The sequence below is a fragment of the Diceros bicornis genome, chromosome 4 (assembly GCF_020826845.1).
Source record: "Diceros bicornis minor isolate mBicDic1 chromosome 4, mDicBic1.mat.cur, whole genome shotgun sequence".
Lineage (NCBI taxonomy): Eukaryota > Metazoa > Chordata > Mammalia > Perissodactyla > Rhinocerotidae > Diceros > Diceros bicornis.
In genome coordinates this window covers 47,596,707-47,612,419 of record NC_080743.1, presented here as the reverse complement: position 1 = coordinate 47,612,419, position 15,713 = coordinate 47,596,707, and the positions used below count along the sequence as shown (strand labels likewise).

At 34.8% G+C, this 15,713-nt stretch overlaps 1 long non-coding RNA gene across 1 annotated transcript in view; it reads left to right on the top strand.

Annotated features, from left to right (window-relative positions):
• The window catches only part of LOC131404331 (uncharacterized), a 201,845-nt gene that overhangs the window by 180,498 nt on the left and 5,634 nt on the right, over positions 1 to 15,713 (top strand). The window lies entirely within an intron of this gene.

The window sequence follows — 15,713 nt, the reverse complement described above, 5'->3', positions numbered from 1 at the left end:
TAGCACTAGCTGATTTAAATACTTATTACAAAACTACACTAATTGAGACAGTGTCAAGACAGTGGCATCAAGACAGACAAATAGATCTATGGAACATAATAGTGGACAGAAATAGACTCATACATATATGATCAAATGATTTTCAACAAAGGTGCTAGTGCAATTAAGTGGAGAATGGATAGTATTTTCAACAAACGATGCTTGGAACAATTCGTTAGTCATATGCAAAAAGAAATGAGTTAAAAAAATTCAATCCATATCTTGCACCATATGCAAAATTTAATATGAAATATAAAACCTAAAATTATAAAACTTCTAGAAGAAAGCATAGAACAAAAATTTTGTGGCCTTGGGTTAGGCAAACTTTTCTTAGATACACCACCAAAAGTATTTAAAAAATGATAAATTGGACTTCATCAAAATTAAGAACTTCTGCTCTCCAAAGATACCACAAACTGGAAAATATTCCCCAATATTTCACAAATAAAATATTCACCAACCACATATAAGATAAAGAACTTGTATACAGAATATATAAAGAATTCTCAATACAAGAAATTTTTAAGTGGGCAAAATATTTGAACAGACATTTCACCAAAGTATACAAATGAAAGTAAACAGATGAAAAATGTTCATCATTAGTCTTAGGGATATGCAAATTAAAACCTCAAGGATGTAACACTGCACACTTCTTTCAAGGTCTAAAATTTTAAAATTGACCATGTCAAGTGTTAGCAAGGATGTGAAGTAACTGAAATTCTTATAAACTGCTGCTGAGAATACAAAATGGTACAGTTTGTCAAACAGCTAAGCAGTTTCTTAAAAAGTTAAACATACACCTACAATGTGACCCAGCCATTCCACTCCTAGCTATTTACCCAAGAAAAATGAAAAGACATGTCCATAAAAAAACTTTTACATAAAATTTTATAACATCTTTATTTGTAATAGCCAAAAACTAGAGACAACCCTAATGTAAATGATGATATGCACATACAATGGAATATTTGTCAGCAATAAATAGGAATAAACTCTTGATAAAGTAATGACATGGATAAATCTCAAAAAATAATTATGCTATGTGAAAAAGCCAGACCAAAAAATGAGTACATGTCATCTGATTCTGTTTATATAAAATTCTAGAAAATACAAATTAATCATAAAAAAGAAACAGATTAGTGATTGCCTGAGGATGGGGAAAAGAAGGAGAGAGGGATTACCAAACGGCAGAGGAAACTTTTAGGGGTTATGAACATATTCATTATCTTGATTGTGATGATTTCACAGAATATATATGTCAAAACCTATGAAATTATACACTTTAGATATATGCAGTGATACGGTTTCAATTGTGTACCCCCAAAATTCATGTGTTGAAATCCTAACCCTTAGTATCTCAGAATGTAACCTTATTTGGGAAATAACGGCATTCTCCTAATCCAATATGATTGGTGTCCTTATGAAAAGGGGAAAGTTGGACACAGACGTATGAACAGGGAGAATGCCACGTGAAGATTGGAGTTACGCTGTGACAAGACAAGGAACTATCAGAAGCTAGGAGAGAGGCCTGGAACAGATCCTTTCCTAGCACCTTCAGAGGGATCACGGCCCTACCAAAACCTTATCTCAGACTTCCAGCCTCTAGAACCGTGAGACAATAAATTTCTGTTGTTTAAGCCACTCAGTTTGTGGTATTTTATTACCACAGCCCTGGGAAACTAATACATGCAGTTTATTGTCTCTCAATTATACCTCAACAAAGCTGTTTCAAAAAAATCCCACAGGTAGAAATGATCCATGCCTACTTCTCTGACTTCATGTCATACCACTCTCTCACCCCACCTGTTTTTTTTTGTGTGTGTGAGGAAGACTGGCTCTGAGCTAACATCCGTTGCCAATCTTCCTCTTTTTGCTGAGGAGTTCCGAACCCACAAACCCCAGGCTGCCAAAGTGGACCATGCGAACTTAACCACTACGCCGCGGGGCCAGCCCTCTCTCACTCTACCTTTTACTTACTATGTTCGTTTGAACATTCTAAACTTGTTCTTGCAACAGGGCTTTTGCATTTACTATTCATTCATTATGAAAAGCTCTTTCACCAGATCTCCAAATGGCTTCCTTTCATCTCAGCTTAAAAATTACTTCCTCAGAGGGGCTGGCCAGGTGGCTTAGCGGTTAAGTTCTCAGGCTCCTCTTTGGCGGCCCTGGGCACAGACCTATGCACGGCTCATCAAGCCATACTGTGGCAGCCTCCCATATACAAAATAGAGGAAGATAGGCGCACATGTTAGCTCAGGGCCAATATTCCTCAGCAAAAAGAGGAAGATTGGCAATGGATGTTAGCTCATGGCCAACCTCCATCATCCACAAAAAAAAAAAATCGCTTCCTCAGAAAAGCCTTTCTTGACCACCAAATCTAATGTAGCAGACTGCCCCTATCCTACTCCCTCATACTTCCATCGTAATACTTACAACTTTCTGATATTATATTATTTGTTTACATATTTATTCTCTGTTTCTCCCCTTCCAACTAGAATATAAGCACCATAGATGGATGGGCATATCAGTCTTGGTCATCACTGTATCCTCAGAGTTCAAACCAGCCTATTGCGTATATAATATGTTCAATAAATATTTATTGAATGCATAAATAAGTGGAAATACAGATCCTATTCCTAGATTTATAATTACATACATGGAGAGGTTATTAACTGCTCTGATGTTCTATAGATAGTTATAGGCAAAGCCAGGCTAAAAATCCAAGTTTCCTGATATCCTTTTCATTGCATTAAAATTTTAAGTCATTTTCAAAGAAAAATAAAAAACATCCATAATCTTCAATTAGCCTGTACGGAGGAGTGGCATTGGAATATGAATCAGACTTACTAATATTTTCCCCTTACTAATATTTTCCCCTCCTCAAAGAGTGGGTACTTTTCTAGCTTGCAAGATGCTCTACTTCCATAAAATTCTAAAATCATGTGTAACAGATATTTGTTTAAAAATCAATTTATCCATTTGAAATCTGAGTTATCTATAAGAGTCACATTAGAATAGTCTGCCATTTGAAACAAAATCTATTTGTTTACTAAACTCCTTTCAATGCTTTTTTTCTTAAACAATACAGATAATTGACAGAAAGTAGAGTTGGATCTAATGTGCATATTGATCATTTTATTATCTTGAAGTTCCCAAGTGCAGAGACAAAATTGATTTAATATGTAAAAAAATTATGTCAATTTGCCTCTCTCTTTTGGTAATAAGTTAAAGACCCTAATACGCCAGATTTATATGAATTTATACAAGCTTTTTCCATTCATTTCAGAACATTTTTGAAATTAAGGTCATATATAAATGTTAATAGGAATCGCTAACATTTTCTGTAATGAAATTTGTAGTGTTATAAAGTCAGATCAGTATCAAGTTTTCTTTTCTGTATATCAAAACTTATTTCTCTATCCCTTAGTATATCTTTCACTCTATTTTTGTTACTTTATATAACCTCTTGGTAACTAGATATTATTTCTCTGGCTGAATAACATGAGCAGTATTAACTGTACTCATAATAATACATGTAACTACTTCTCAGCAACTAATCAACAATGTTATTATTCTCACCAAAAATTAACTTTTCTCACCTTTTTTTAGTACATCTTTTATTTTAAAAGAAGTTCACAGCATTGTTATACACAAAAATCAATAAAAAATTCTGTTAGCAAATTAATCTGTGGCAGCCAAGGAGTAATAATGCAGTTAATTTCCTTCACTAGATGTGTGTAAAAAACAAGTAAGAGAAGCTAGACACAAAAGATCACATATGATGAGTCCATTTATTTGAAATACACAGAATAGGTAAATCCATAGAGACAGAAAACAAACTGGTGGTTACCAGGGGCTGGGGGAGTAGGAAATGGGGAATAACAGTTTCAGGGGTACACGGTTTCCTTTTGGGGTGATGAAAATGATTTGGAACTAGATAAAGGTAGGGCTTGCACAACATTGTGAATGTATGAAATGCCACAGAACTGTTCACTTCTAAATGTTTAATCTTATTATGTGAATTCCACCTAACTTTAAAAAAAGACAATTGACAGTTTAAAGCAAAGATAACAATGTACAGTGGGTTCTATAACATATGTAGAAGCAAATTGTATGTCAATAGAACTGGGGCCGGCCCGGTGCCATAGCGGTTAAGTTCACACACTCTGCTTTGGCAGCCCGGGGTTCATAGGTTCAGATCCCAGGCATGGACCTACACACTGCTCATCAAGCCATGGTGTGGTGGCATCCCACATACAAAATAGGGGAAGACTGGCAACAGATGTTAGCTCAGAGCCAATCTTCCTCATTTAAAAAAAAAAATAGAACAGGAAATGGAAATATATTTCTGTAAGGTTCTTATACTATATGTGAAGCACTCTAATATTATTTGAAAGTAAACTATGATAAGTTAAAGATATATATTGCAAACCCTAGAGCAACTGCTAAAAATAAAAGTATAGCTAAAAAGCCAATAGTGTCAAAAGTATGAGAAGACATATAATGGAAGAAAATACTTGCAAAAGATGTATCAGATAAAGGATGGTTATCCAAAATATAAAAAGAACACTTGAAACTTGACAGTAAGAAAACTAACAACCTAATTTAAAAATGGACTAAAGACCTGAACAGACACCTCACCAAAGAAGACGTACAGATGGCAAATAAGCCTATGAAAAAATGTTCCACATCATATGCCATCAGGGGACTACAAGGTAAAACAACAATGAGATACCACTACACACCTATTAGAATGGCAAAAATCCAGAACATGACAATATCAAATGTCAACAAGAATGTGGAGCAACAGAAACTCTCATTATTGCTGGTGGGAATGCAAAATGGTATGGCCACTTTGGAAGACAGTTTAGCAGTTTCTTATAAAACTAAATATACTCTTATCATAAGATCTAGCAATTGTGCTCCTTGGTATTTACCCAACGGAGTTGAAAACTTATGACCATACAGAAAGTCGCATACAGATGTTTATCAGAGGTTAATTCATAATTGCCAAACTTGGAAGCAACCAAGATATCCTTCAGGAGGTGAAAGGATAAACTGTGGTACACTCAGACAATAAAACATTATTTGGTGCTGAAAAAAATGAGCTATCAAACCATGAAAATATATAGAGGAAACTTAAATATATATTACTAAGTAAAAGAAGCCAATCTGAAAATGCTACATACTGGATGATTCCAACTATATAACATTCTGGAAAAGGCAAAACTATGGAGACATTAAAAAGGTCAAGAGTTGCCAGGGGTTGGGGGGAGGGAGGGGTGAATAGGGAGAGCAAAGAGGATTTTCAGGGCAGTGAAAATACTGTGTATGATACTATCATGGTGGGTACATGTCATTATACATTTGTGAAACCCATAGAATGTACAACACCAAGAGTGAACCTTAATGTAAACAATGAATTTTAGATGATAATCATGTATCAATAAAGGTTCATCATTTGTAACAAATGTACCACTCTGGTGCAGGATGTTGACAGAGGGGGAGACTATGCACATGTGGCAGCACGTGTGTATGGGAAATCTCAGTACCTCTCATTCAATTTTGCTGTGAACCTAAAACTACTCTAAAAAAAATTGTCTATTAATTTTTTAAAGGCCAATCATGAAGATAAAATGGAATCATGACAATACTAAAATAGTCCAAAGTAAAATAGGAACAGAGAAAAAAAGGAACAAACAATAGATGGAAAAATTAGAAAACAAATGGCAAGATAGTAAACTTAACCCAACCACATCAATAATTACATTAAATGTAAATGGTTTAAACATTCAAATTACAAAGCAAAGATGATCAGCTTGGATAAAAAAAAATCAAGACTGACCATATTCTGTCCACAAGTAACCCGCTTTACATAGAGAAACACAGATAGATTGACAATAAAAGGATGGAAAAAGATATACTATGCAAACATTAATTAAAAGTAAGCTGTAGTGGCTATATTAATATCAAAGTAAACTTGAGAGCAACAAATATTCTATGAATAAAGAGAGACATTTTTATAATGATAAAGGGGAAAATTCATCAAGAACAAAAAAGCAATCCTAAATGTGTATGCACCTAAAAACTTCAAAATATATGAAATAGAATTAAAATGAGAAATAGATAATCTACAACTATAGTTGAAAATTTCAACACTTTTCTCTCATTAATTGAAATAATAAGCACATAAAATATCAGAAAGGATATAAAAAACTTGAACAATCCTATAAACCAACTTGTCCTAATTGACATATACAGAACATTCTGCCCACCAATAGCAGAACACATATTCTTTGCAAATGCACATGAGTGCACATGGGACATTCACCAAGATATACCATACTCTGAGCCATAAAACAAGTGTCGAAAATTTTTAAAAGATTGTAATGATATTGAGTATCAGTTCTGACCAAAATGGAATCAAACTAAATACCAACAACAGAGGATATCTGGAAAATTCCCAAGTATTTGGAAATTAAACAACATATTTTTAATATTCAATGATTCAAAGAAAAAAATCACAAGGGAAATTAGAAGATATTTAAAAATGAATAGAAATAAAATCAAAATTTGTGGGATACAGCTAATGTAGTGCTTATGAGAAATTTATCATCTTAAATATATGTATTAGAAAAGAAGAAAGGTCTAAAGTCAATTACTTAGGCTTCCACCTTAAAAGAAAAGCAAATTAAACCCCAAGTAAGCAAAACAAAAGAAAAAATAAAGAAATAGAAATAGAAATAGAAATCAAAGAAATAGAAAACAGACAAAAGTTAATAGAAAAATCAATAAAAGCAAAAGTTTTTCTGGAAAAGACCAACAAAATCCATAAATATCTAAGTAGACTAGTCAAGAGAAAAAGAAAGATACAAATCACCAAAATCAGGAATGAAAAAGAGCCTTCACTACAGATCTTACAGACATTAAAATGATAGTAAGAGAATATTATGAACAACTTGGTTGCCAATACATTCAACCACTTAGAAGAAAAAGACACATTTCATAAAAGACAAAATTAGCAAAACTGGCTCAAGAAGAAATAGTAACTCTAAATAGCTACATATTTATCAAATAAATTTATTTCATAATTAAACATATTACTTCAAAGAAAACTCCTTTCCCAGATGATTTCACTGGCAAATTCCATCAAACATTTAAGAAAGAAATAATGCCAATTTGACATAAACGCTTTCCAAAAATTGAAAATGAGGGAACACTCTTCAATTCATGTTAGACGGCCAGCATTACCTCGATAGCAAACCAGACAAAAACATTATATATTAAAGAAAAAACTAGAGACCAACACCTCTTATAAATATAGATGCAGGTGCCGGCCTGGTGGCCTAGTGGTTAAGTTCGTGCACTCTGCTTCAGCAGCCCAGGGTTCGTGGTTTCAGATCCTGGGTGCGGACCTACACACCTCTCATCAAGTCATGCTGTGGTGGTGTCCCACATATAAAGTAGAGAAAGAGTGGCACAGATGTTAGCTCAGGGACAATCTTCCTCAAGCAAAAAGAGGAAGACTGGCAACAGATGTTAGCTCAGGACCAATCTTCCTCACTGGAAAAAAAAAACATAGATGCAAAAATTCTTCACAAAAATTTTAACAAATTGAATTCAACAATATAAAAATCGGATAATATATCATTGCCAAGTGGGGTTTATCCCAGGAATTCAAAGTTGGTTTAATGTTCAAAAATTAATCAATGTAATTCACCATATTAACAAACTAAAAATGAAATACCATATAATCATCTCAAAATATGCAGAAAAAGCCTTAGAAAATTCAACATTCACTCATGATAAAATTTCCAGCAAATTAGTAATAGAAGGAACTTCTTCAACCTGATAAAAGATATCTAACATCATACTTAAGATGAAATAATTGGGAAAATGTCGAGGAAGTCCACTCTTACCATTTGTATTCAACACTGTACTGGCGATACTAGTCTGTGCAATAATGCAAAAAGAAATAAAAAGCATATAGATTGAAGAGGAAAAAGTAAAAATGTCTTCATTCACAGATGACATGATCATCTACAAAGAAAATCCTAGGGAATCTACAAAAATGCTATTGGAACTAATAGGTGAGTTTATCAAGGTTGTGGCATACAAGGTCATTAGACAAAAATCTCCACCTCCCCAGTTATCATTATCTTCCCGTTGCCACAGGGTATCTGGAGGGCCAGACGATGTTACATTCATGCCCCTTTTCTCCATCTTGGGTGCCATAGATGGGTACTGAGGGGCCATCCTTGGGCCCATCTACTTGCTGGCCTGCCAGCTAAACTGCCTTGGCACCCATGCACCAGACACCATCCCCTGAGTCCTCCAAAGCAGATGCAACCCTCAGCAAGGCAGAGAGCACTCAATCAATGGAGCTGGCACCAGTAGACCAATGCTCCATGCCAATCTGGCCTTTCATAGACCACCTATTACTATTACTAGCCACCTATTACTATTGCTAGCCAGTAATTACTAGCCAGAGCAGCCTTGGGGCAGCCCTCATGTGTCCATTTGTAGGAACTGCAGCCTCTAAGTTAGCCAGTTTCCAAAGAACCTGGGAGAAGCAGGTGGGTGATAATAATGGTTACTGCAGGCAGCAGTCAGGTAATATGGGTTCTGCTGACATTTCAGGTACTCACAGGACAGGAAGGAGGCTTCTGAAGATGGTGAGAGTCCACAGGACCAATTTGGAGCTAGGGAACTTCTAAAGTACAGGTCCTCCTTTTCACTGTCTCTGTTGAATTTTCACCTTCATATAGTGAGTTAAATTCATTAAAACCCTCCGAACCCATCATGGGCATTCATAACTGATTTTATCAATAAAAATGAGAGCTAATGATTATTAGTACTTGCTTTGTGCTAGACACCTTTCAAAATGTCTATTAACTCATTTACTCTAGTTATAATCATCACTATTTTACAGATCAAAAAGCTGAGCCATAGAGAGGTTATTCAGAACTTGAACGGCAGAGGTAGGACTCCAAACTCAGTTGGCAAACTCTGTACTTTTAACTGGCAAATCATATCACCTGTGGTCTGGCCTGAAGAATTTATTTTGACTTAATGAAACATGAGAATCCAGTAAACTATATTTACAATTTAGCCAGTAAAGAGAATATAAAAAAACCTCAGGTACTATTATAAGGGCTAGAAAAATTTTAATGTAATAGTTGTTAATTTAGTATAAGCTAAGAGAGGATTCAGCACTATGAACAATATTGTTGGCAAAAAGAGAAAATCTCTACCTATTGAGAATAGGTCATTTAATCACTATCAATTTACTGGGAAAGTCATCAGAAAAAATTGATGCATTTTCTTTTGACAAACCATAGTTCAGACAGAGGCTTCTTTTAACCACAGACAGTTCACATCAAGCAAATAACACAGCAACAATTTTTAAAAGTTAAAAAATAATTTGGAAATTATTAGAATAATTAGACAATCTGCACTACATCTTATATTACTTGGCTATCAGTTTTATAATAAAACAATGTGTAGTTGTAGAATATATTTTTGTCATAGAATATATTTTCAACTTTTATTTACATAAGGATTTATATATTTAATATATATATTTTCATACCAGTAATTACATATTTTTTACTATCACTCCTAGGCAATATCTATTAAAAAATTTAATATATATACCCATAGGCTCATGAATTCTAAAATTAATAATTTATTCTATAGAAACGAAAGCACTAACATTACCATTGTTCATAGTGCAGAAAACTGGAAACAAAGAGAATTCCCATTATATCATTTAAGATAGAGTAGATTATGCCAACAATAACAAACAACTTCAAACTCTCAGGGGCTTAATACCAAAGTCTTGACCATGATGGGTTGATGCGGGAATTTTATTCCATGTAATTTTCACTCACACACCTATAACGAGAGAGGTTTCATCACCTGTAACACCAAAAATTGCTGCAGCAGGAGGAAAAGTGTGATAGAAGGTCTCATGCTATTAATCAAATATTCTGACACAGATGTAATTAATGCACATCACTTCTACCTAAAACCCATTGGCCAGAACTTATCATATAGCCTCATGAAGGTGGGAGGAGAAGTGTAATCTTCTCATGTGCCTGGAAAGAGAGAACTGGATATAGGCGATCATAAAAGTCTCTACCACACTCTTTAATAGATAAATAGCTGAATTATGGTACATCCATGAAATATTACACAGTTACTTAAAAGAATGAACTGGAACTATACCACGTTTTAGAGGATTTCATAAGATACTAAGTGTGTAAAGCAAGACTCTCAAAAGTATATGTAATATTATCCCATTTTTGTAAATTAACAATGACCAGAGAACCCTGTGTGTATGCAGGCAGAGAACCCCAAATACATTATATCTATAGCCACATCTATCTGTCACAGAGAAAAATATGGAAGGATATATCCTAGGTTCTTATCAAGGGTTACCTGGGAAAGGGGGATTTGGCTGGGGGTTGGGGGTGGGGTGGAACTCTAACCTGTGTGGAGATGGAAAGAGAGAAGGTGAGGGAGAAAGCAAAAGGAAAAAAAAAAGAGGGCAATAAGATTTTATATGATTATATTTATGCATTGGTGCAAATTATGTATATGCATACAGAAATTGTCATTTTTTTAAATTATCTTTTCCTTTTAATTTTGATTGCTTTTATAGGCCTCAAATTACCAATCTGTTGAAACTAAATGATCTTTTCAGTTCCCTCCAGCTCTAAACTCTATGATTTCATAACTTAAATAATGTTAAGTCTTATCTGTCTCCTGTTTGTCATTTCCTATTTCTAACCCACATTTGACCTGCCACTGATTAAAGTTCTTGATGTACTACTACAGCTTGTGGACTATTAATTATACTAATTCAGGTTGCCTGAATTATGACTAATTTATTTCTAACCTTTATATCAACCAAAACAACTTGCTATTTGACATCATTAATTTACATTTACAAAAGTAGAAGACATTTTATTATTGCTAGAATGATAAAGTTATGGATATTTTTCTTAGGACAGGTATTAGATCTAATCTAAAAATCTGGAACTTTAACTTTCAGTCTAAAACAATTTCCCATCTCTGACCTGGACTATTTCAATAGCTGCAATAGCCTCACCCTGTTCCGATTTATCTTTAATGATCTTTCTAAAACAAAAGTCTTTTTCAATGGGGGGGATGGATGATAGATTGGGAGACCTTATACTTTATACCCTTTTGTAAAATTTAAATGTCAAAATACCATATTTTAAATAATACAGTCTTATCTTCCTTGCTTAAACTCTATTCCATTTTCCATTCCAAAAAAAGTCCAAGCTTTGCAACATAACACACAACATCCTATATGAAGAGACCATGGTCTGGTTCTCCTAAATACTCATTATCTCATTGTTTATATTGTTATTTCTTCTGCTTGATTTCGATTCTGTTCCATTGATCTGTGTGTCTGTTTTTGTGCCAGTACCATGCTGTTTTGGTTACTATAGCTTTGTAGTGTATTTTGAAATCAGGGAGTGTGATACCTCCAGCTTTGTTCTTTTTTGATTTTATCTTGTCCTTCTTATACACATGTAGCATTTGTATTTATGTCCAAAACCCATCTCTTCCAGAAGGTCTTCTCTAATACCAAGACATGAAATTATCATTCATGTCTCTGTATCTCTCACACTTGTATACTGTTGAATTACCTACATTATGTGATTCATTTGTTTACACATTTACATTTACATTTCTTTGTGTCTTCTTCAATTTCTTTCAGCAATGTTTTATAGTTTTCCGTGTACAGATCTTTCACCTCTTTGGTTAAGTTTATTCCTAGGTATTTTATTCCTTTTGTTACAATTGTAAATGGGATTGTGTTCTTAATTTCTCTTTCTGCTGCTTCGCTGTTAGTGTACAGAAATGCAACTGATTTTTGTATGTTGATTTTGTATCCTGCAACTTGACCGTATTCGTTTATTACTTCTAAAAGTTTTTTGGTGGATTCTTTAGAGTTTTCTATATATAAAATCATGTCATCTGCAAATAGTGAGAGTTTCACTTCTTCCTTTGCAGTTTGGATCCCTTTTATTTCTTTTTCTTGCCTGATTGCTCTGGTTAGGACTTCCAGTACTATGTTAAATAGGAGTGGTGAGAGTGGGCATCCTTGTCTGGTTCCTGTTCTTAGAGGGATAGCTTTCATTTTTTCACCATGGAGGATGATATTAGTTGTGGGTTTGTCATATATGGCCTTTATTATGTTGAGGTACTTTCCTTCTATACCCATTTTATTCAGAGTTTTTATCATAAATGGATGCTGTATCTTGTCAAATGCTTTCTCTGCATCTATTGAGATGATCATGTGATTTTTATTCTTCATTTTATTAAAGTGGTGTATTATGTTGAATGATTTGTGAATGTTGAACCATCCCTGCATACCTGCAATAAATCCCACTTGATCATGGTGTATAATCTTTTTAATGTATTGTTGTATGCGATTTGCTAGTATTTTGTTGAGGATTTTTGCATCGATGTTCATCAGTGATATTGGCCTGTAATTTTCTTTTTTTGTGTTGTCCTTGTTTGGTTTTGGTATCAAGGTAATGTCGGCTTCATAGAACAAGTTAGGGAGCTTCCCCCCCTCCTCAATTTTTTGGAAGAGTTTTAGAAGGATAGGTCTTAAGTCTTCTTTGAATGTTTGGTAGAATTCACCAGGGAAGCCGTCTGGTCCTGGACTTTTATTTTTGGGGAGGTTTTTGATTACTGTTTCGATCTCCTTACTGATGATTGGTCTATTCAAATTCTCTACTTCTTCTTGATCCAGTTTTGGAAGGTTGTATGATTCTAAGAATTTATCCATTTCTTCCAGATTGTCGAATTGGTTGGCATATAGCTTTTCATAGTATTCTCTTATAATCTTTTGTATCTCTGAGGTGTCTGTTGTAATTTCTCCTTTTTCATTTCTGATTTTACTTATTTGAGCCTTCTCTCTTTTTTTCTTGGTGAGTCTAGCTAAAGGTTTGTTAATTTTGTTTATCTTTTCAAAGAACCAGCTCTTGGTTTTATTAATTTTTTCTATTGTTTTTTTTTTTTTTTGGTCTCTATTTCATTTATTTCTGCTCTGATTTTTATTATTTCCCTTCTTCTACTGATTTTGGGCTTTTTTTTGTTCTTCTTTTTCCAGTTCCTTTAGGTGCATTGTTAGATTGTTTCAGATTTTTCTTGTTTGTTGAGATAGGCCTGTATTGCTATAAACTTCCCTCTTAGAACCGCTTTTGCTGTATCCCATAAATTCAGGCATGTCATATTTTCATTTTCTTTTGTCTCCAGGTATTTTTTGATTTCTCCTTTGATTTCTTTGTTGACCCAATCGTTGTTCAGTAGCATTTTGTTTAATCTCCAAGTATTTGTGGCTTTCTGATTTTCTTCCTATAGTTGATTTCTAGTTTCATACCATTGTGGTCAGAAAAGATACTCGGTATTATTTCAATCTTCTTAAATTTATGTAGACTTGTTTTGTGGCCTAATATGTGATCAGTCCTGGAGAATGCTACATGTGCATTTGAAAAGAATGTGTATTCTTCAGTTTTTGGATGGAATGCTCTGTATATATCTACTAGGTCCATCTGTTCTAGTGTATCATTTAAGGCCAATGTTTCCTTATTGATCTTCTGTTTGGATGATCTATCCATTGGTGTAAGTGGAGTGTTAAAGTCCCCTATTATTATTGTGTTACTGTCTATTTCTCTTTTTATGTCTGTTAATAATTGCTTTATATATTTAGGTGCTCCTACGTTGGGTGCATAGATATTTACAAGTGTTATAACCTCTTGTTGGATTGTTCCTTTGATCATTATGTAATGCCATTCTTTGTCTCTTTTTACAGTTTTTGTTTTAAAGTCTATTTTGTCTGATATGAGTATTGGTACCCTAGCTTTCTTTTCATTGCCATTTGTGTGGAATATCTTTTTCCATTCATTCACTTTCAGTTTGTGAGTGTCTTTAGGTCTGAAGTGTGTCTCTTGTATGCAGCATATATATGAGTCTTGTTTTTTTATCCAATCAGCCACCCTATGCCTTTTAATTGGAGCATTTAGTCCATTGACATTTAAAGTAGCTATTGATAAGTACGTACTTACTGCCATTTTTTAACTTTTTTTTTTCTCAGTGTTTTAGTAGTCCTCCATACAGTATTGATGGTCTCTTTAGTTTGACCTCTGTCTGAAAGCTCTACTCTTTCCCTTTCTCCCTCATATTATGTTTTGATATCATATCTAACTTCTTTTTATGCAATTGTATCCATTACCCTCTTATCGTGCAAATAGATAACTTTTCCTATTTGTGGTCTTCTCTTTTCCCCTTAAATCAGTCCCTTTAACATTTCTTGTAGCACTGGTTTCTTGGTGACAAGCTCCTTTAATTTTTGCTTTTCTGGGAAAATTTTGATCTCTCCTTCCATTCTGAATGATAACCTTGCTGGGTAGAGTATTCTTGGCTGTAAGTTTTTTCCTTTTAGCACTTTAAATATATCGTGCCACTCTCTTCTAGCCTGTAAGGTTTCTGCTGAGAAGTCAGCTGATAGCCTCATGGGGTTTCCTTTGTATGTAACTAGTCTTTCTCTTGTGGCTTTTAGGATTCTCTCTTTATCTTTAATTCAGGACATTTTGATTATGATGTGTCTTGGTGTGGGCCTCTTTGGGTTTATCTTGTTTGGTGCTCTCTGTGCTTCCTGTACCTGGATGTCTGTTTCCTTCCTTAGGTTAGGGAAGTTTTCATCTATTATTTCTTGAAATAGATTCTCTACCCCTTTGTCTTGCTCTTCTCCTTCTGGGACACCTATAACACGGATGTTAGTGTGCTTGATGTTGTCCCAGAGGTCCCTTAGACTGTCCTCACTCTTTTTAATTCTTTTCTCTTTTACCTGTTCAGCTTGGGTAATTTCTTCTAGTCTTTCCTCCAGCTCGCAGATCGATTCTTCTGTATCCTCTACTCTGCTTTTGAGTCCCTCTAGTGAATTTTTCATTTCCAGTATTGTATTCTTCATTTCTGATTTGTTCTTTTTTATATCTTCCATTTCTTTGTTGACATTCTCACTGAGTTCATATATTCTTCTCCCCAGATCAGTGAGCATCCTTAACACTCTTAGTTTGAACTCTCTGTCGGGTAGGTTGCTCATTTCCATTTCATTTAGTTCCTTTTCTGGTGTTTTGTCCTGTTCCCTTACTTGGAATATATTCCTTTGCCTTCTCATTTTGCCTCTTTCTCTGTGCTTGTGTCTGCATATTAGGTAGGTCAGCTACATCGCCTGCTCTTGGATAGGTGACCTTACATAACTGGTGCCTTAGGAGGCCTGCCGTGTGCTTCCCTCAGTTCTCAATGTTCCAGGAGTGACCCCTATGTGGACTACGTGTGTCCTTCTGTTGTGGCCTATTTGCTCTCCCTGTAGGCGCCCAGGGAGGCTGAGTTATGCTCCTGGCCCAGCTGTTGTAATGCTCAGCTTCTTGTAGTTGTTGTGGGCCCTTCAGTCTCTTTATCAGGTGTGGGGATCCCCAGCACAGTTGGCTACAAGTTCTAATACCACATTTGTGTTGCAATATTTCTTTTAAGTGAGTAGGCTCCCAGTGTGGCAGGTTGTTAGGCTCAGGGGCTTACAATTGCTATAAGCCTCCAGCCTTTAGGTCTCTTGTCATCTCTCTGAG